Source organism: Dermacentor albipictus, chromosome 5 (assembly GCF_038994185.2).
Source record: "Dermacentor albipictus isolate Rhodes 1998 colony chromosome 5, USDA_Dalb.pri_finalv2, whole genome shotgun sequence".
In the NCBI taxonomy this organism is placed as follows: domain Eukaryota; kingdom Metazoa; phylum Arthropoda; class Arachnida; order Ixodida; family Ixodidae; genus Dermacentor; species Dermacentor albipictus.
This window is the reverse complement of record NC_091825.1, coordinates 99580058-99602442: the sequence shown is the minus strand read 5'-3', so window position 1 is coordinate 99602442 and position 22385 is coordinate 99580058.

Genomic DNA, 22385 nt, shown 5'->3' with positions numbered 1-22385 from the left:
AAACACTTCTAATAAGACGGATATTGAAGCATATGCCACAAATCAACATTTTCCAGACAAGTGAGTGGACATGGCGGTTTCTCCATTTTACAGGGCCATAGCCTTACCTTTTTTTCAGGAACGCCAATTTACCCAATCCATTTATTTATCGTCTGAATAGGCGGAAACACTTCTAATAAGACGGATATTGAAGCATATGCCACAAATCAACGTTTTCCAGAAAGCTGAGTGGACATGCCGGATTCGACATTTTACTGGGCTATAGCCTTGCCTTTCTTTCTGGAATGCCAATCTTCGCAATCCATTTATTTATCGTATGAATAGGCGGAAAAACTTCTAACAAGACGGAGATTGATGCATATGCCACAAATCAACGTTTTCCAAAAAACTGAGAGGACATGGCGGTTTCGACAATTTACTGGGCTATAGCCTTGCCTTTTTTTCAGGAAGGCCAATTTTGCTAATCCATTTATTTATCGTATGAATAGGCGGAAACACTTCTAATAAGACGGAGATAGATGCATATGCCACGAATTAACGTTTTCCAGGTAACTGAGTGGACATGGTAGTTTCAACATTTTACTGGGCTATAGCCTTGCCTTTTTTTTCAGGAATGCCAATCTTCGCAATCCATTTATTTATCGTCTGAATACGCGGAGACGCTTCTAACAAGACGGAGATTGATGCATATGCCACGAATCAACGTTTTCCAAAAAACTGAGAGGACATGGCGGTTTCGACAATTTACTGGGCTTGAGCCTTACCTCTTTTTCAGGAACGCCAATTTTCCCAATCCATTTATTTATCGTCTGAATAGGCGGAAACACTTACCTTTTTTTCAGAAATGCCAATTCTCGCAATCCATTTATTTATCGTCTGAATAGGCGGAAACACTTCTAATAAGACGGATATTGAAGCATATGCCACAAATCAACGTTTTCCAAAAAGCTGAGTGGACATGCCGGATTCGACATTTTACTGGGCTATAGCCTTGACTTTCTTTCTGGAATGCCAATCTTCTCAATCCATTTATTTATCGTATGAATATGCGGAAAAACTTCGAACAAGAAGGAGATTGATGCATATGCCACGAATCAACGTTTTCCAAAAAACTGAGAGGACATGGCGGTTTCGACAATTTACTGGGCTATAGCCTTGCCTTTTTTTCAGGAAGGCCAATTTTCCTAATCCATTTATTTATCGTATGAATAGGCGGAAACACTTCTAATAAGACGGAGATAGATGCATATGCCACGAATCAACGTTTTCCAGGTAACTGAGTGGACATGGTAGTTTCAACATTTTACTGGGCTATAGCCTTGCCTTTTTTTCAGGAATGCCAATTTTCGCAATCCATTTATTTATCGTCCTAATTGGCGGAAACACTTCTAATAAGACGGAGATTGATGCATATGCCACGAATCAACGTTTTCCAGAAGACTGAGTGGGCATGGCAGTTTCGACATTTTACTGGCCTCACCTTTTTTTCTGGAATGCCAATCTTCGCAATCCATTTACTTATCGTCTGAATAGGCGGAAAAACTTCTAATAGGACGGAGATTGATGCATATGCGATGAATCAACGTTTTCCAGAAAACTGAGTAGACATGGTGGTTTCGACATTTTACTGGGCTATAGCCTTACTTTTTTTCTGGAATGCCAATCTTCGCAATCCATTTATTTATCGTATGAATAGGCGGAAAAACTTCTAATAAGACGGAGATTGATGCATATGCCATGAATCAACGTTTTCCAGAAGACTGAGTGGACATGGCAGTTTCGACATTTTACTGGGCTATAGCCTTACCTTTTTTTCTGGAATGCCAACCTTGGCAATCCATTTATTTATCATTTGAATACCCGGAAACACTTCTAACAAGACGGAGATTGATGCATATGCCACGAATCAACGTTTTCCAAAAAACTGAGAGGACAGGCGGTTTCGACAATTTACTGGGCTATAGCCTTACCTTTTTTTCAGGAACGCCAATTTTCCCAATCCATTTATTTATCATCTGAAAAGGCGGAAACACTTCTAATAAGACGGATATTGATGCATATGACACAAATCAACGTTTTCCAGAAAGCTGAGTGGACATGCCGGATTCGACATTTTACTGGGCTATAGCCTTATCTTTTTTTCAGGAACGCCAATTTTCCCAATCCATTTATTTATTGTCTGAATAGGCGGAAACACTTCTAATAAGACGGATATTGAAGCATATGCCACAAATCAACATTTTCCAGACAAGTGAGTGGACATGGCGGTTTCTCCATTTTACAGGGCCATAGCCTTACCTTTTTTTCAGGAACGCCAATTTACCCAATCCATTTATTTATCGTCTGAATAGGCGGAAACACTTCTAATAAGACGGATATTGAAGCATATGCCACAAATCAACGTTTTCCAGAAAGCTGAGTGGACATGCCGGATTCGACATTTTACTGGGCTATAGCCTTGCCTTTCTTTCTGGAATGCCAATCTTCGCAATCCATTTATTTATCGTATGAATAGGCGGAAAAACTTCTAACAAGACGGAGATTGATGCATATGCCACAAATCAACGTTTTCCAAAAAACTGAGAGGACATGGCGGTTTCGACAATTTACTGGGCTATAGCCTTGCCTTTTTTTCAGGAAGGCCAATTTTGCTAATCCATTTATTTATCGTATGAATAGGCGGAAACACTTCTAATAAGACGGAGATAGATGCATATGCCACGAATTAACGTTTTCCAGGTAACTGAGTGGACATGGTAGTTTCAACATTTTACTGGGCTATAGCCTTGCCTTTTTTTTCAGGAATGCCAATCTTCGCAATCCATTTATTTATCGTCTGAATACGCGGAGACGCTTCTAACAAGACGGAGATTGATGCATATGCCACGAATCAACGTTTTCCAAAAAACTGAGAGGACATGGCGGTTTCGACAATTTACTGGGCTTGAGCCTTACCTCTTTTTCAGGAACGCCAATTTTCCCAATCCATTTATTTATCGTCTGAATAGGCGGAAACACTTACCTTTTTTTCAGAAATGCCAATTCTCGCAATCCATTTATTTATCGTCTGAATAGGCGGAAACACTTCTAATAAGACGGATATTGAAGCATATGCCACAAATCAACGTTTTCCAAAAAGCTGAGTGGACATGCCGGATTCGACATTTTACTGGGCTATAGCCTTGACTTTCTTTCTGGAATGCCAATCTTCTCAATCCATTTATTTATCGTATGAATATGCGGAAAAACTTCGAACAAGAAGGAGATTGATGCATATGCCACGAATCAACGTTTTCCAAAAAACTGAGAGGACATGGCGGTTTCGACAATTTACTGGGCTATAGCCTTGCCTTTTTTTCAGGAAGGCCAATTTTCCTAATCCATTTATTTATCGTATGAATAGGCGGAAACACTTCTAATAAGACGGAGATAGATGCATATGCCACGAATCAACGTTTTCCAGGTAACTGAGTGGACATGGTAGTTTCAACATTTTACTGGGCTATAGCCTTGCCTTTTTTTCAGGAATGCCAATTTTCGCAATCCATTTATTTATCGTCCTAATTGGCGGAAACACTTCTAATAAGACGGAGATTGATGCATATGCCACGAATCAACGTTTTCCAGAAGACTGAGTGGGCATGGCAGTTTCGACATTTTACTGGCCTCACCTTTTTTTCTGGAATGCCAATCTTCGCAATCCATTTACTTATCGTCTGAATAGGCGGAAAAACTTCTAATAGGACGGAGATTGATGCATATGCGATGAATCAACGTTTTCCAGAAAACTGAGTAGACATGGTGGTTTCGACATTTTACTGGGCTATAGCCTTACTTTTTTTCTGGAATGCCAATCTTCGCAATCCATTTATTTATCGTATGAATAGGCGGAAAAACTTCTAATAAGACGGAGATTGATGCATATGCCATGAATCAACGTTTTCCAGAAGACTGAGTGGACATGGCAGTTTCGACATTTTACTGGGCTATAGCCTTACCTTTTTTTCTGGAATGCCAACCTTGGCAATCCATTTATTTATCATTTGAATACCCGGAAACACTTCTAACAAGACGGAGATTGATGCATATGCCACGAATCAACGTTTTCCAAAAAACTGAGAGGACAGGCGGTTTCGACAATTTACTGGGCTATAGCCTTACCTTTTTTTCAGGAACGCCAATTTTCCCAATCCATTTATTTATCATCTGAAAAGGCGGAAACACTTCTAATAAGACGGATATTGATGCATATGACACAAATCAACGTTTTCCAGAAAGCTGAGTGGACATGCCGGATTCGACATTTTACTGGGCTATAGCCTTATCTTTTTTTCAGGAACGCCAATTTTCCCAATCCATTTATTTATTGTCTGAATAGGCGGAAACACTTCTAATAAGACGGATATTGAAGCATATGCCACAAATCAACATTTTCCAGACAAGTGAGTGGACATGGCGGTTTCTCCATTTTACAGGGCCATAGCCTTACCTTTTTTTCAGGAACGCCAATTTACCCAATCCATTTATTTATCGTCTGAATAGGCGGAAACACTTCTAATAAGACGGATATTGAAGCATATGCCACAAATCAACGTTTTCCAGAAAGCTGAGTGGACATGCCGGATTCGACATTTTACTGGGCTATAGCCTTGCCTTTCTTTCTGGAATGCCAATCTTCGCAATCCATTTATTTATCGTATGAATAGGCGGAAAAACTTCTAACAAGACGGAGATTGATGCATATGCCACAAATCAACGTTTTCCAAAAAACTGAGAGGACATGGCGGTTTCGACAATTTACTGGGCTATAGCCTTGCCTTTTTTTCAGGAAGGCCAATTTTGCTAATCCATTTATTTATCGTATGAATAGGCGGAAACACTTCTAATAAGACGGAGATAGATGCATATGCCACGAATTAACGTTTTCCAGGTAACTGAGTGGACATGGTAGTTTCAACATTTTACTGGGCTATAGCCTTGCCTTTTTTTTCAGGAATGCCAATCTTCGCAATCCATTTATTTATCGTCTGAATACGCGGAGACGCTTCTAACAAGACGGAGATTGATGCATATGCCACGAATCAACGTTTTCCAAAAAACTGAGAGGACATGGCGGTTTCGACAATTTACTGGGCTTGAGCCTTACCTCTTTTTCAGGAACGCCAATTTTCCCAATCCATTTATTTATCGTCTGAATAGGCGGAAACACTTACCTTTTTTTCAGAAATGCCAATTCTCGCAATCCATTTATTTATCTTCTGAATAGGCGGAAACACTTCTAATAAGACGGATATTGAAGCATATGCCACAAATCAACGTTTTCCAGAAAGCTGAGTGGACATGCCGGACTCGACATTTTACTGGGCTATAGCCTTGCCTTTCTTTCTGGAATGCCAATCTTCTCAATCCATTTATTTATCGTATGAATATGCGGAAAAACTTCGAACAAGACGGAGATTGATGCATATGCCACGAATCAACGTTTTACAAAAAACTGAGAGGACATGGCGGTTTCGACAATTTACTGGGCTATAGCCTTGCCTTTTTTTCAGGAAGGCCAACTTTCCCAATCCATTTATATATCGTATGAATAGGCGGAAACACTTCTAATAAGACGGAGATAGATGCATATGCCACGAATCAACGTTTTCCAGGTAACTGAGTGGACATGGCGGTTTCGACATTTTACTGGGCTATAGCCTTGCCTTTTTTTCAGAAATGCCAATTTTCGCAATCCATTTATTTATCGTCCTAATTGGCGGAAACACTTCTAATAAGACGGAGATTGATGCATATGCCACGAATCAAAGTTTTCCAGAAGACTGAGTGGGCATGGCAGTTTCGACATTTTACTGGCCTCACCTTTTTTTCTGGAATGCCAATCTTCGCAATCCATTTACTTATCGTCTGAATAGGCGGAAAAACTTCTAATAGGACGGAGATCGATGCATATGTCATGAATCAACGTTTTCCAGAAAACTGAGTAGACATGGTGGTTTCGACATTTTACTGGGCTATAGCCTTACTTTTTTTCTGCAATGCCAATCTTCGCAATCCATTTATTTATCGTCTGAATACGCGGAGACGCTTCTAATAAGACGGAGATTGATGCATATGCCACGAATCAACGTTTTCCAAAAAACTGAGAGGACATGGCGGTATCGACAATTTACTGGGCTAGTGCCTTACCTTTTTTTTCAGGAACGCCAATTTTCCCAATCCATTTATTTATCGTTTCAATAGGCGGAAACACTTCTAATAAGACGAATATTGAAGCATATGCCACAAATCAAAGTTTTCCAGAAAGCTGAGTGGACATGCCGGTTTCGACATTTTACTGGGCTATAGCCTTGCCTTTCTTTCTGGAATGCCAATTTTCCCAATCCATTTATTTATCGACTGAATAGGCGGAAACACTTCTAATAAGAAGGAGATTGATGTACATGCCACGAATCAACATTTTCCAGACAAGTGAGTGGACATGGCGGTTTCTCCATTTTACAGGGCCATACCTTTTTTTAGCCTTACCTTTTTTTCAGGAACGCCAATTTTCGCAATCCATTTATTTATTGTCTGAATAGGCGGAAACACTTCTAATAGGACGGAGACTGAAGCATATGCCACAAATCAACGTTTTCCAGAAAACTTAGTGGACATGGCGATTTCGACATTTTACTGGGCTATAGCCTTACCTTTTGTTCAGAAATGCCAATATTCGCAATCCATTTATTTATCGTCTGAATAGGCGGAAAAACTTCTAATAAGACGGAGATTGATGCATATGCCATGAATCAACGTTTTCCAGAAAACTGAGTAGACATGGCGGTTTCGCCATTTTACTGAGCTATAGCCTTAACTTTTTTTCAGGAACGCCAATTTTCCCAATCCATTTATTTATCGTCTGAATAGGCAGAAACACTTCTAATAAGACGGAGATGGATGCATATGCCACGAATCAGCGTTTTCCAGAAAACTTAGTGGACATGGCGGTTTCGACATGTTACTGGGCTATAGCCTTACCTTTTTTTCTGGAATGCCAACTTTGGCAATCCATTTATTTATCATTTGAATACCCGGAAACACTTCTAACAAGACGGAGATTGATGCATATGCCACGAATCAACGTTTTCCAAAAAACTGAGAGGACATGGCGGTTTCGAGAATTTACTGGGCTATAGCCTTACCTTTTTTTCAGGAACGCCAATTTTCCCAATCCATTTATTTATCATCTGAAAAGGCGGAAACACTTCTAATAAGACGGATATTGATGCATATGCCACAAATCAACGTTTTCCAGAAAGCTGAGTGGACATGCCGGATTCGACATTTTACTGGGCTATAGCCTTACCTTTTTTTCAGGAACGCCAATTTTCCCAATCCATTTATTTATCGTCTGAATACGCGGAAACACTTCTAATAAGACGGATATTGAAGCATATGCCACAAATCAACATTTTCCAGACAAGTGAGTGGACATGGCGGTTTCTCCATTTTACAGGGCCATAGCCTTACCTTTTTTTCAGGAACGCCAATATTCCCAATCCATTTATTTATCGTCTGAATAGGCGGAAACACTTCTAATAAGACGGATATTGAAGCATATGCCACAAATCAACGTTTTCCAGAAAGCTGAGTGGACATGCCGGATTCGACATTTTATTGGGCTATAGCCTTGCCTTTCTTTCTGGAATGCCAATCTTCGCAATCCATTTATTTATCGTATGAATAGGCGGAAAAACTTCTAACAAGACGGAGATTGATGCATATGCCACGAATCAACGTTTTCCAAAAAACTGAGAGGACATGGCGGTTTCGACAATTTACTGGGCTATAGCCTTGCCTTTTTTTCAGGAAGGCCAATTTTCCTAATCCATTTATTTATCGTATGAATAGGCGGAAACACTTCTAATAAGACGGAGATAGATGCATATGCCACGAATCAACGTTTTCCAGGTAACTGAGTGGACATGGTAGTTTCAACATTTTACTGGGCGATAGCCTTGCCTTTTTTTTCAGGAATGCCAATCTTCGCAATCCATTTATTTATCGTCTGAATACGCGGAGACGCTTCTAACAAGACGGAGATTGATGCATATGCCACGAATCAACGTTTTCCAAAAAACTGAGAGGACATGGCGGTTTCGACAATTTACTGGGCTAGAGCCTTACCTCTTTTTCAGGAACGCCAATTTTCCCAAACCATTTATTTATCGTTTGAATAGGCGGAAACACTTCTCATAAGAAGAATATTGAAGCATATGCCACAAATCAAACTTTTCCAGAAAGCTGAGTGGACATGCTGGTTTCGACATTTTACTGGGCTATAGCCTTGCCTTTCTTTCAGGAATGCCAATTTTCGCAATCCATTTATTTATCGTCCTAATTGGCGGAAACCCTTCTAATAAGACGGAGATTGATGCATATGCCACGAATCAACGTTTTCCAGAAGACAGAGTGGGCATGGCAGTTTCGACATTTTACTGGCCTTACCTTTTTTTCTGGAATGCCAATCTTCGCAATCCATTTACTTATCGTCTGAATAGGCGGAAAAACTTCTAATAGGACGGAGATTGATGCATATGCCATGAATCAACGTTTTCCAGAAAACTGAGTAGACATGGTGGTTTCAACATTTTACTGGGCTATAGCCTTGCCTTTTTTTTTCAGGAATGCCAATCTTCGCAATCCATTTATTTATCGTCTGAATACGCGGAGACGCTTCTAACAAGACGGAGATTGATGCATATGCCACTAATCAACGTTTTCCAAAAAACTGAGAGGACATGGCGGTTTCGACAATTTACTGGGCTAGAGCCTTACCTCTTTTTCAGGAACGCCAATTTTCCCAATCCATTTATTTATCGTTTGAATAGGCGGAAACACTTCTAATAAGACGAATATTGAAGCATATGCCACAAATCAAAGTTTTCCAGAAAGCTGAGTGGACATGCCGGTTTCGACATTTTACTGGGCTATAGCCTTTCCTTTCTTTCTGGAATGCCAATTTTCCCAATCCATTTATTTATTGACTGAATAGGCGGAAACACTTCTAATAAGACGGAGATTGATGCATATGCCACGAATCAACATTTTCCAGACAAGTGAGTGGACATGGCGGTTTCTCCATTTTACAGGGCCATAGCCTTACGTTTTTTCAGGAACGCCAATCTTCGCAATCCATTTATTTATCATCTGAATAGGCGGAAACACTTCTAATAAGACGGAGATTGATGCATATGCCACAAATCAACGTTTTCCAGAAAACTGAGTGCACATGGCGGTTTCGACATTTTACTGGGCTATAGCCTTACCTTTTTTTCAGGAACGCCAATTTTCGCAATCCATTTATTTATCGTCTGAATACGCGGAGACGCTTCTAACAAGACGGAGATTGATGCATATGCCACGAATCAACGTTTTCCAAAAAACTGAGAGGACATGGCGGTTTCGACAATTTACTGGGCTAGAGCCTTACCTCTTTTTCAGGAACGCCAATTTTCCCAAGCTATTTATTTATCGTTTGAATAAGCGGAAACACTTCTCATAAGAAGAATATTGAAGCATATGCCACAAATCAAACTTTTCCAGAAAGCTGAGTGGACATGCTGGTTTCGACATTTTACTGGGCTATAGCCTTGCCTTTCTTTCAGGAATGCCAATTTTCGCAATCCATTTATTTATCGTCCTAATTGGCGGAAACCCTTCTAATAAGACGGAGATTGATGCATATGCCACGAATCAATGTTTTCCAGAAGACAGAGTGGGCATGGCAGTTTCGACATTTTACTGGCCTTACCTTTTTTTCTGGAATGCCAATCTTCGCAATCCATTTACTTATCGTCTGAATAGGCGGAAAAACTTCTAATAGGACGGAGATTGATGCAAATGCCATGAATCAACGTTTTCCAGAAAACTGAGTAGACATGGTGGTTTCAACATTTTACTGGGCTATAGCCTTGCCTTTTTTTTTCAGGAATGCCAATCTTTGCAATCCATTTATTTATCGTCTGAATACGCGGAGACGCTTCTAACAAGACGGAGATTGATGCATATGCCACTAATCAACGTTTTCCAAAAAACTGAGAGGACATGGCGGTTTCGACAATTTACTGGGCTAGAGCCTTACCTCTTTTTCAGGAACGCCAATTTTCCCAATCCATTTATTTATCGTTTGAATAGGCGGAAACACTTCTAATAAGACGAATATTGAAGCATATGCCACAAATCAAAGTTTTCCAGAAAGCTGAGTGGACATGCCGGTTTCGACATTTTACTGGGCTATAGCCTTTCCTTTCTTTCTGGAATGCCAATTTTCCCAATCCATTTATTTATTGACTGAATAGGCGGAAACACTTCTAATAAGACGGAGATTGATGCATATGCCACAAATCAACGTTTTCCAGAAAACTGAGTGCACATGGCGGTTTCGACATTTTACTGGGCTATAGCCTTACCTTTTTTTCAGGAACGCCAATTTTCGCAATCCATTTATTTATCGTCTGAATAGTCGGAAACACTTTTATTAAGACGGAGATTGATGCATATGCCACGAATCAACGTTATCCAGACAAGTGAGTGGACATGGCGGTTTCGACATTTTACTGGGCTATATAGCCTTAGCTTTTTTTAGGGAATGCCAATTTTCGCAATCCAATATTTATTTATCGTCTTAATAAGCAGAAACACTTGTAATAAGACGGAGATTCATGCATATGCCATGAATCAACGTTTTCCAGAAAACTGAGTAGACATGGTGGTTTCGCCATTTTACTGAGCTATAGCCTTACCTTTTTTTCAGGAACGGCAATTTTCGCAATCCATTTATTTATCGTCTGAGTACGCGGAAACACTTCTAACAAGACGGAGATTGATGCATATGCCACGAATCAACGTTTTCCAAAAAACTGAGAGGACATGGCGGTTTCGACAATTTACTGTGCAATAGCCTTACCTTTTTTTCAGGAACGCCAATTTTCGCAATCCATTTATTTATAGTCTGAATAGGCGGACACACTTCTAATAAGACGGAGATTGATGCATATGCCACAAATCAACGTTTTCGAGAAAACTAAGTGGACATGGCGGTTTCGACATTTTACATGGGTTATAGCCTTACCTTTTTTTCAGGATTGCCAATTTTCGCAGTACATTTATTTATCGTCTGAATAGGCGGAAACACTTCTAATAAGACGGAGATTGATGCATATGCCATGAATCAACGTTTTCCAGAAAACTGAGTAGACATGGCAGTTTCGACATTTTACTGGCCTTACCTTTTTTTCTGGAATGCCAATCTTCGCAATCCATTTATTTATCGTCTGAATACGCGGAAACACTTCTAACAAGACGGAGATTGATGCATATGCCACGAATCAACGTTTTCCAAAAAACTGACAGGACATGGCGGTTTCGACAATTTACTGGGCAATAGCCTTACCTTTTTTTCAGGAACGCCAATTTTCGCAATCCATTTATTTATAGTCTGAATAGGCGGAAACACTTCTAATAAGACGGAGATTGATGCATATGCCACAAATCAACGTTGTCGAGAAAACTAAGTGGACATGGCGGTTTCGACATTTTACATGGGCTATAGCCTTACCTTTTTTTCAGGATTGCCAATTTTCGCAATACATTTATTTATCGTCTGAATAGGCGGAAACACTTCTAATAAGACGGAGATTGATGCATATGCCACAAATCAACGTTTTGCAGAAGACTGATTGGACATGGCAGTTTCGACATTTTACTGGCCTTACCTTTTTTTCTGGAATGCCAATCTTCGCAATCCATTAATTTATCGTCTGAATAGGCGGAAAAACTTCTAATAAGACGGAGATTGATGCATATGCCATGAATCAACGTTTTCCAGAAAACTGAGTAGACATGGCGGTTTCGCCATTTTACTGAGCTAAAGCCTTGCCTTTTTTTCAGGAACGCCAATTTTCCCAATCCATTTATTTATCGTCTGAATAGGCGGAAACACTTCTAACAAGACGGAGATTGATGCATATGCCACGAATCAACGTTTCCCAGAAAACTGAGTGGACATGGCAGTTTCGACATTTTACTGGCCTTACCTTTTTTTCTGGAATGCCAATCTTCGCAATCCATTTATTTATCGTCTGAATAGGCGGAAAAACTTCTAATAAGACGGAGATTGATGCATGTGCCATGAATCAACGTTTTCCCGAAAACTTATTGGACATGGCGATTTCGACATTTTACTGGGCTATAGCCTTACCTTTTTTTCTGGAATGCCAATCTTCCCAATCCATTTATTTATCGTCTGAATAGGCGGAAAAACTTCTAATAAGACGGAGATTGATGCATATGCCATGAATCAACGTTTTCCAGAAAACTGAGTAGACACGGCGGTTTCGTCATTTTACTGAGCTATAGCCTTAACTTTTTTTCAGGAACGCCAATTTTCCCAATCCATTTATTTATCGTTTGAATAGGCGGAAACACTTCTAATAAGACGAATATTGAAGCATATGCCACAAATCAAAGTTTTCCAGAAAGCTGAGTGGACATGCCGGTTTCGACATTTTACTGGGCTATAGCCTTTCCTTTCTTTCTGGAATGCCAATTTTCCCAATCCATTTATTTATTGACTGAATAGGCGGAAACACTTCTAATAAGACGGAGATTGATGCATATGCCACGAATCAACATTTTCCAGACAAGTGAGTGGACATGGCGGTTTCTCCATTTTACAGGGCCATAGCCTTACGTTTTTTTCAGGAACGCCAATCTTCGCAATCCATTTATTTATCATCTGAATAGGCGGAAACACTTCTAATAAGACGGAGATTGATGCATATGCCACAAATCAACGTTTTCCAGAAAACTGAGTGCACATGGCGGTTTCGACATTTTACTGGGCTATAGCCTTACCTTTTTTTCAGGAACGCCAATTTTCGCAATCCATTTATTTATCGTCTGAATAGTCGGAAACACTTTTATTAAGACGGAGATTGATGCATATGCCACGAATCAACGTTATCCAGACAAGTGAGTGGACATGGCGGTTTCGACATTTTACTGGGCTATAGCCTTAGCTTTTTTTAGGGAATGCCAATTTTCGCAATCCATTATTTATTTATCGTCTTAATAAGCGGAAACACTTGTAATAAGACGGAGATTCATGCATATGCCATGAATCAACGTTTTCCAGAAAACTGAGTAGACATGGTGGTTTCGCCATTTTACTGAGCTATAGCCTTACCTTTTTTTCAGGAACGGCAATTTTCGCAATCCATTTATTTATCGTCTGAGTACGGGGAAACACTTCTAACAAGACGGAGATTGATGCATATGCCACGAATCAACGTTTTCCAAAAAACTGAGAGGACATGGCGGTTTCGACAATTTACTGGGCAATAGCCTTACCTTTTTTTCAGGAACGCCAATTTTCGCAATCCATTTATTTATAGTCTGAATAGGCGGACACACTTCTAATAAGACGGAGATTGATGCATATGCCACAAATCAACGTTTTCGAGAAAACTAAGTGGACATGGCGGTTTCGACATTTTACATGGGCTATAGCCTTACCTTTTTTTCAGGATTGCCAATTTTCGCAGTACGTTTATTTATCGTCTGAATAGGCGGAAACACTTCTAATAAGACGGAGATTGATGCATATGCCATGAATCAACGTTTTCCAGAAAACTGAGTAGACATGCCAGTTTCGACATTTTACTGGCCTTACCTTTTTTTCTGGAATGCCAATCTTCGCAATCCATTTATTTATCGTCTGAGTACGCGGAAACACTTCTAACAAGACGGAGATTGATGCATATGCCACGAATCAACGTTTTCCAAAAAACTGACAGGACATGGCGGTTTCGACAATTTACTGGGCAATAGCCTTACCTTTTTTTCAGGAACGCCAATTTTCGCAATCCATTTATTTATAGTCTGAATAGGCGGAAACACTTCTAATAAGACGGAGATTGATGCATATGCCACAAATCAACGTTGTCGAGAAAACTAAGTGGACATGGCGGTTTCGACATTTTACATGGGCTATAGCCTTACCTTTTTTTCAGGATTGCCAATTTTCGCAATACATTTATTTATCGTCTGAATAGGCGGAAACACTTCTAATAAGACGGAGATTGATGCATATGCCACAAATCAACGTTTTCCAGAAGACTGATTGGACATGGCGATTTCGACATTTTACTGGCCTTACCTTTTTTTCTGGAATGCCAATCTTCGCAATCCATTTATTTATCGTCTGAATAGGCGGAAAAACTTCTAATAAGACGGAGATTGATGCATATGCCATGAATCAACGTTTTCCAGAAAACTGAGTAGACACGGCGGTTTCGTCATTTTACTGAGCTATAGCCTTACCTTTTTTTTCAGGAATGCCAATTCTCACAATCCGTTTATTTATCGTCTGAATAGGCGGAAACACTTCTAATAAGACGGATATTGATGCATATGCCACAAATCAACGTTTTCCAGAAGACTGAGTGGACATGGCAGATTCGGTATTTTCCTGGGCTATAGCCTTAACTTTTTTTCAGGAACGCCAATTTTCCCAATCCATTTATTTATCGTCTGAATAGGCGGAAACACTTCTAATAAGACGGAGATGGATGCATATGCCACAAATCAACGTTTTCCAGAAAACTGAGTGGACATGGCGGTTTCGACATTTTACTGGGCCTTAACCTTTTTAGCCTTAACTTTTTTTCAGGAACGCCAATTTTCGCAATCCATTTATTTATCGTCGGAATTGTCGGAAACACTTCTAACAAGACGGATATTGAAGCATATTCCACAAATCAACGTTTTCCAGAAAACTGAGTGGACATGGCGGTTTCGACATTTTACTGGGCTATAGCCTTACCTTTTTTCTGGAATGCCAATTTTCCCAATCCATTTATTTATCGACTGAATAGGCGGAAACACTTCTAATAAGACGGAGATTGATGCATACGCCACGAATCAACATTTTCCACAGAAGTGAGTGGACATGGCGGTTTCGACATTTTACTGGGCTATAGCCTTACCTTTTTTTCAGGAATGCCAATTCTCGCAATCCGTTCATTTATCGTCTGAATAGGCGGAAACACATCTAACAAGACGGAGATTGATGCATATGCCACGAATCAACGTTTTCCAAAAAACTGAGAGGACATGGCGGTTTCGACAATTTACTGGGCAATAGCCTTACCTTTTTTTCAGGAACGCCAATTTTCGCAATCCATTTATTTATCATTTGAATAGGCGGAAACACTTCTAATTAGACGGAGATTGATGCATATGCCACAAATCAAAGTTTTCGAGAAAACTAAGTGGACATGGCGGTTTCGACATTTTACTGGCCTTACCTTTTTTTCAGGAACGCCAATTTTCCCAATACATTTAGTTATCGTCTGAATAGGCGGAAAAACTTCTAATAAGACGGAGATCGATACATGTGCCACGAATCAACGTTTTCCAGAAAACTGAGTGGACATGGCGGTGTCGACATTTTACTGGGCTATAGCCTTACCTTTTTTTCAAGAACGCCAATTTTCGCAATCCATTTATTTATCGTATGAATAGGCGGAAACACTTCTAATAAGACGGAGATTGATGCATATGCCGCGAATCAACGTTTTCCAAAAAACTGAGAGGACATGGCGGTTTTGACAATTGTCTGGGCTATAGCCTTGCCTTTTTTTCAGGAATGTCAATTTTCCCTATCCATTTATTTATAAACTGAATAGGCGGAAACACTTCTAATAAGACGGAGATTGATGCATATGCCACGAATCAACATTTTCCAGACAAATGAGAGGACATGCCGGTTTCGCCATTTTACTGGGCTATAGCCTTACCTTTTTTCAAGAATGCCAATTTTCGCAATCCATTTATTCATCGTCTGAATAGGCGGAAACACTTCTAATAAGACGGAGATTGAAGCATATGCCACAAATAACGTTTATTAGAAGACTTAGTGGACATGGCGATTTCGACATTTTACTGCGCTATTGCCTTACCTTTTTTTCTGGAATGCCAATCTTCGCAATCCATTTATTTATCGCCTGAATAGGCGGTAAAACTTCTAATAAGACGGAGATTGATGCATATGCCATTAATCAACGTTTTCCAGAAAACTGAGTAGACATGGCGGTTTCGACATTGTACTGGGCTATAGCCTTACCTTTTTTTCAGGAACGCCAATTTTCCCAATCCATTTATTTATCGTCTGAAATGTCGGAAACACTTTTATTAAGACGGAGATTGATGCATATGCCACGAATCAACGTTTTCCAGACAAGTGAGTGGACATGGCGGTTTCGACATTTTACTGGGCTATAGCCTTAGATTTTTTTCAGGAATGCCAATTTTCGCAATCCATTTATTTATCATCTGAATGGGCGGAAAAACTTCTAATAAGGCGGAGATGGATGCATATGCCACGAATCAACGTTTTCCAGAAAACTTAGTGGACATGGCGGTTTCGACATTTTACTGGATATAGCCTTACCTTTTTTTCAGGAATGCCAATTCTCGCAATCCGTTTATTTATCGTCTGAATAGGCGGAAACACTTCCAATAAGACGGAGATTGATGCATATGCCACAAATCAACGTTTTCCAGAAGACTGAGTGGACATGGCAGATTCGGCATTTTCCTGGGCTATAGCCTTAACTTTTTTTCAGGAACGCCAATTTTCCCAATCCATTTATTTATCGTCTGAATAGGCGGAAACACTTCTAATAAGACGGCGATTGATGCATATGCCACGAATCAACGTTTTCCAGAAAAGTGAGTGGACATGGCGGTTTCGACATTTTACTGGGCTATAGCCTTACCTTTTTTTCAGGAACGCCAATTTTCGCAATCCATTTATTTATCGTCGGAATTGTCGGAAACACTTCTAACAAGACGGATATTGAAGCATATTCCACAAATCAACGTTTTCCAGAAAACTGAGTGGACATGGCGGTTTCGACATTTTACTGGGCTATAGCCTTACCTTTTTTCTGGAATGCCAATTTTCCCAATCCATTTATTTATCGACTGAATAGGCGGAAACACTTCTAATAAGACGGAGATTGATGCATACGCCACGAATCAACATTTTCCACACAAGTGAGTGGACATGGCGGTTTCGACATTTTACTGGGCTATAGCCTTACCTTTTTTTCAGGAATGCCAATTCCCGCAATCCGTTCATTTATCGTCTGAATAGGCGGAAACACATCTAATAAGACGGAGATGGATGCATATGCCACGAATCAACGTTTTCCAGAAGACTGATTGGACATGGCAGTTTCGACATTTTAATGGGCTATAGCCTTACCTTTTTTCTGGAATGCCAATCTTCGCAATCCATTTATTTATCGTCTGAATAGGCCGAAAAACTTCTAATAAGACGGAGATTGATGCATATGCCACGAATCAACGTTTTCCAGAAAACTGAGTGGACATGGTGGTTTCAACATTTTACTGGGCTATAGCCTTACCTTTTTTTTCAGGAACGCCAATTTTCGCAATCCATTTATTTATCATTTGAATAGGCGGAAACACTTCTAATTAGACGGAGATTGATGCATATGCCACAAATCAAAGTTTTCGAGAAAACTAAGTGGACATGGCGGTTTCGACATTTTACTGGCCTTACCTTTTTTTCAGGAACGCCAATTTTCCCAATACATTTAGTTATCGTCTGAATAGGCGGAAAAACTTCTAATAAGACGGAGATCGATACATGTGCCACGAATCAACGTTTTCCAGAAAACTGAGTGGACATGGCGGTGTCGACATTTTACTGGGCTATAGCCTTACCTTTTTTTCAAGAACGCCAATTTTCGCAATCCATTCATTTATCGTATGAATAGGCGGAAACACTTCTAATAAGACGGAGATTGATGCATATGCCGCGAATCAACGTTTTCCAAAAAACTGAGAGGACATGGCGGTTTTGACAATTGTCTGGGCTATAGCCTTGCCTTTTTTTCAGGAATGTCAATTTTCCCTATCCATTTATTTATAAACTGAATAGGCGGAAACACTTCTAATAAGACGGAGATTGATGCATATGCCACGAATCAACATTTTCCAGACAAATGAGTGGACATGCCGGTTTCGCCATTTTACTGGGCTATAGCCTTACCTTTTTTCAGGAATGCCAATTTTCGCAATCCATTTATTCATCGTCTGAATAGGCGGAAACACTTCTAACAAGACGGAGATTGATGCATATGCCACGAATCAACGTTTTCCAGGTAACTGAGTGGACATGGTAGTTTCAACATTTTACTGGGCGATAGCCTTGCCTTTTTTTTCAGGAATGCCAATCTTCGCAATCCATTTATTTATCGTCTGAATACGCGGAGACGCTTCTAACAAGACGGAGATTGATGCATATGCCACGAATCAACGTTTTCCAAAAAACTGAGAGGACATGGCGGTTTCGACAATTTACTGGGCTAGAGCCTTACCTCTTTTTCAGGAACGCCAATTTTCCCAAACCATTTATTTATCGTTTGAGTAGGCGGAAACACTTCTAATAAGAAGAATATTGAAGCATATGCCACAAATCAAACTTTTCCAGAAAGCTGAGTGCACATGCCGGTTTCGACATTTTACTGGGCTATAGCCTTGCCTTTCTTTCAGGAATGCCAATTTTCGCAATCCATTTATTTATCGTCCTAATTGGCGGAAACTTCTAATAAGACGGAGATTGATGCATATGCCACGAATCAATGTTTTCCAGAAGACAGAGTGGGCATGGCAGTTTCGACATTTTACTGGCCTTACCTTTTTTTCTGGAATGCCAATCTTCGCAATCCATTTACTTATCGTCTTAATAGGCGGAAAAACTTCTAATAGGACGGAGATTGATGCATATGCCATGAAACAACGTTTTCCAGAAAACTGAGTAGACATGGTGGTTTCAACATTTTACTGGGCTATAGCCTTGCCTTTTTTTCAGGAATGCCAATCTTCGCAATCCATTTATTTATCGTCTGAATACGCGGAGACGCTTCTAACAAGAAGGAGATTGATGCATATGCCACGAATCAACGTTTTCCAAAAAACTGAGAGGACATGGCGGTTTCGACAATTTACTGGGCTAGAGCCTTACCTCTTTTTCAGGAACGCCAATTTTCCCAATCCATTTATTTATCGTTTGAATAGGTGGAAACACTTCTAATAAGACGAATATTGAAGCATATGCCACAAATCAAAGTTTTCCAGAAAGCTGAGTGGACATGCCGGTTTCGACATTTTACTGGGCTATAGCCTTACCTTTTTTTCAGGAACGCCAATTTTCGCAATCCATTTATTTATCGTCTGAATAGTCGGAAACACTTTTATTAAGACGGAGATTGATGCATATGCCACGAATCAACGTTATCCAGACAAGTGAGTGGACATGGCGGTTTCGACATTTTACTGGGCTATAGCCTTAGCTTTTTTTAAGGAATGCCAATTTTCGCAATCCATTATTTATTTATCGTCTTAATAAGCGGAAACACTTGTAATAAGACGGAGATTCATGCATATGCCATGAATCAACGTTTTCCAGAAAACTGAGTAGACATGGTGGTTTCGCCATTTTACTGAGCTATAGCCTTACCTTTTTTTCAGGAACGGCAATTTTCGCAATCCATTTATTTATCGTCTGAGTACGCGGAAACACTTCTAACAAGACGGAGATTGATGCATATGCCACGAATCAACGTTTTCCAGAAAACTGAGTAGACATGGCAGTTTCGACATTTTACTGGCCTTACCTTTTTTTCTGGAATGCCAATCTTCGCAATCCATTTATTTATCGTCTGAGTACGCGGAAACACTTCTAACAAGACGGAGATTGATGCATATGCCACGAATCAACGTTTTCCAAAAAACTGACAGCACATGGCGGTTTCGACAATTTACTGGGCAATAGCCTTACCTTTTTTTCAGGAACGCCAATTTTTGCAATCCATTTATTTATAGTCTGAATAGGCGGAAACACTTCTAATAAGACGGAGATTGATGCATATGCCACAAATCAACGTTGTCGAGAAAACTAAGTGGACATGGCGGTTTCGACATTTTACATGGGCTATAGCCTTACCTTTTTTTCAGGATTGCCAATTTTCGCAATACATTTATTTATCGTGTGAATAGGCGGAAACACTTCTAATAAGACGGAGATTGATGCATATGCCACAAATCAACGTTTTCCAGAAGACTGATTGGACATGGCAGTTTCGACATTTTACTGGCCTTACCTTTGTTTCTGGAATGCCAATCTTCGCAATCCATTTATTTATCGTCTGAATAGGCGGAAAAACTTCTAATAAGACGGAGATTGATGCATATGCCATGAATCAACGTTTTCCAGAAAACTGAGTAGACATGGCGGTTTCGCCATTTTACTGAGCTAAAGCCTTGCCTTTTTTTCAGGAACGCCAATTTTCCCAATCCATTTATTTATCGTCTGAATAGGCGGAAACACTTCTAACAAGACGGAGATTGATGCATATGCCACGAATCAGCGTTTCCCAGAAAACTGAGTGGACATGGCTGTTTCGACATTTTACTGGGCTATAGCCTTAGATTTTTTTTCAGGAATGCCAATTTTCGCAATCCATTTATTTATCATCTGAATGGGCGGAAAAACTTCTAATAAGACGGAGATCGATGCATATGCCACGAATCAACGTTTTCCAGAAAACTTAGTGGACATGGCGGTTTCGACATTTTACTGGGCTACAGCCTTACCTTTTTTTCAGGAATGCCAATTCTCACAATCCGTTTATTTATCGTCTGAATAGGCGGAAACACTTCTAATAAGACGGATATTGATGCATATGCCACAAATCAACGTTTTCCAGAAGACTGAGTGGACATGGCAGATTCGGTATTTTCCTGGGCTATAGCCTTAACTTTTTTTCAGGAACGCCAATTTTCCCAATCCATTTATTTATCGTCTGAATAGGCGGAAACACTTCTAATAAGACGGAGATGGATGCATATGCCACAAATCAACGTTTTCCAGAAAACTGAGTGGACATGGCGGTTTCGACATTTTACTGGGCTATAGCCTTAACTTTTTTTCAGGAACGCCAATTTTCGCAATCGATTTATTTATCGTCGGAATTGTCGGAAACACTTCTAACAAGACGGATATTGAAGCATATTCCACAAATCAACGTTTTCCAGAAAACTGAGTGGACATGGCGGTTTCGACATTTTACTGGGCTATAGCCTTACCTTTTTTCTGGAATGCCAATTTTGCCAATCCATTTATTTATCGACTGAATAGGCGGAAACACTTCTAATAAGACGGAGATTGATGCATACGCCACGAATCAACATTTTCCACACAAGTGAGTGGACATGGCGGTTTCGACATTTTACTGGGCTATAGCCTTACCTTTTTTCTGGAATCCCAATTTTCCCAATCCATTTATTTATCGACTGCATAGGCGGAAACACTTCTAATAAGACGGAGATTGATGCATACGCCACGAATCAACATTTTCCACACAAGTGAGTGGACATGGCGGTTTCGACATTTTACTGGGCTATAGCCTTACCTTTTTTCAGGAATGCCAATTCTCGCAATCCGTTCATTTATCGTCTGAATAGGCGGAAACACATCTAATAAGACGGAGATGGATGCATATGCCACGAATCAACGTTTTCCAGAAGACTGATTGGACATGGCAGTTTCGACATTTTAATGGGCTATAGCCTTACCTTTTTTCTGGAATGCCAATCTTCGCAATCCATTTATTTATCGTCTGAATAGGCCGAAAAACTTCTAATAAGACGGAGATTGATGCATATGCCACGAATCAACGTTTTCCAGAAAACTGAGTGGACATGGTGGTTTCAACATTTTACTGGGCTATAGCCTTACCTTTTTTTTTCAGGAACGCCAATTTTCGCAATCCATTTATTTATCATTTGAATAGGCGGAAACACTTCTAATTAGACGGAGATTGATGCATATGCCACAAATCAAAGTTTTCGAGAAAACTAAGTGGACATGGCGGTTTCGACATTTTACTGGCCTTACCTTTTTTTCTGGAATGCCAATCTTCGCAATCCATTTATTTATCGTCTGAATAGGCGGAAACACTTCTAATAAGACGGATGTTCATGCATATGCCACAAATCAACGTTTTCCAGAAGACTGATTGGACATGCCAGTTTCGCCATTTTACTGGGCTATAGCCTTACCTTTTTTTCAGGAACGCCAATTTTTCCAATACATTTAGTTATCGTCTGAATAGGCGGAAAAACTTCTAATAAGACGGAGATCGATGCATATGCCACGAATCAACGTTTTCCAGAAAACTGAGTGGACATGGCGGTGTCGACATATTACTGGGCTATAGCCTTACCTTTTTTTCAAGAACGCC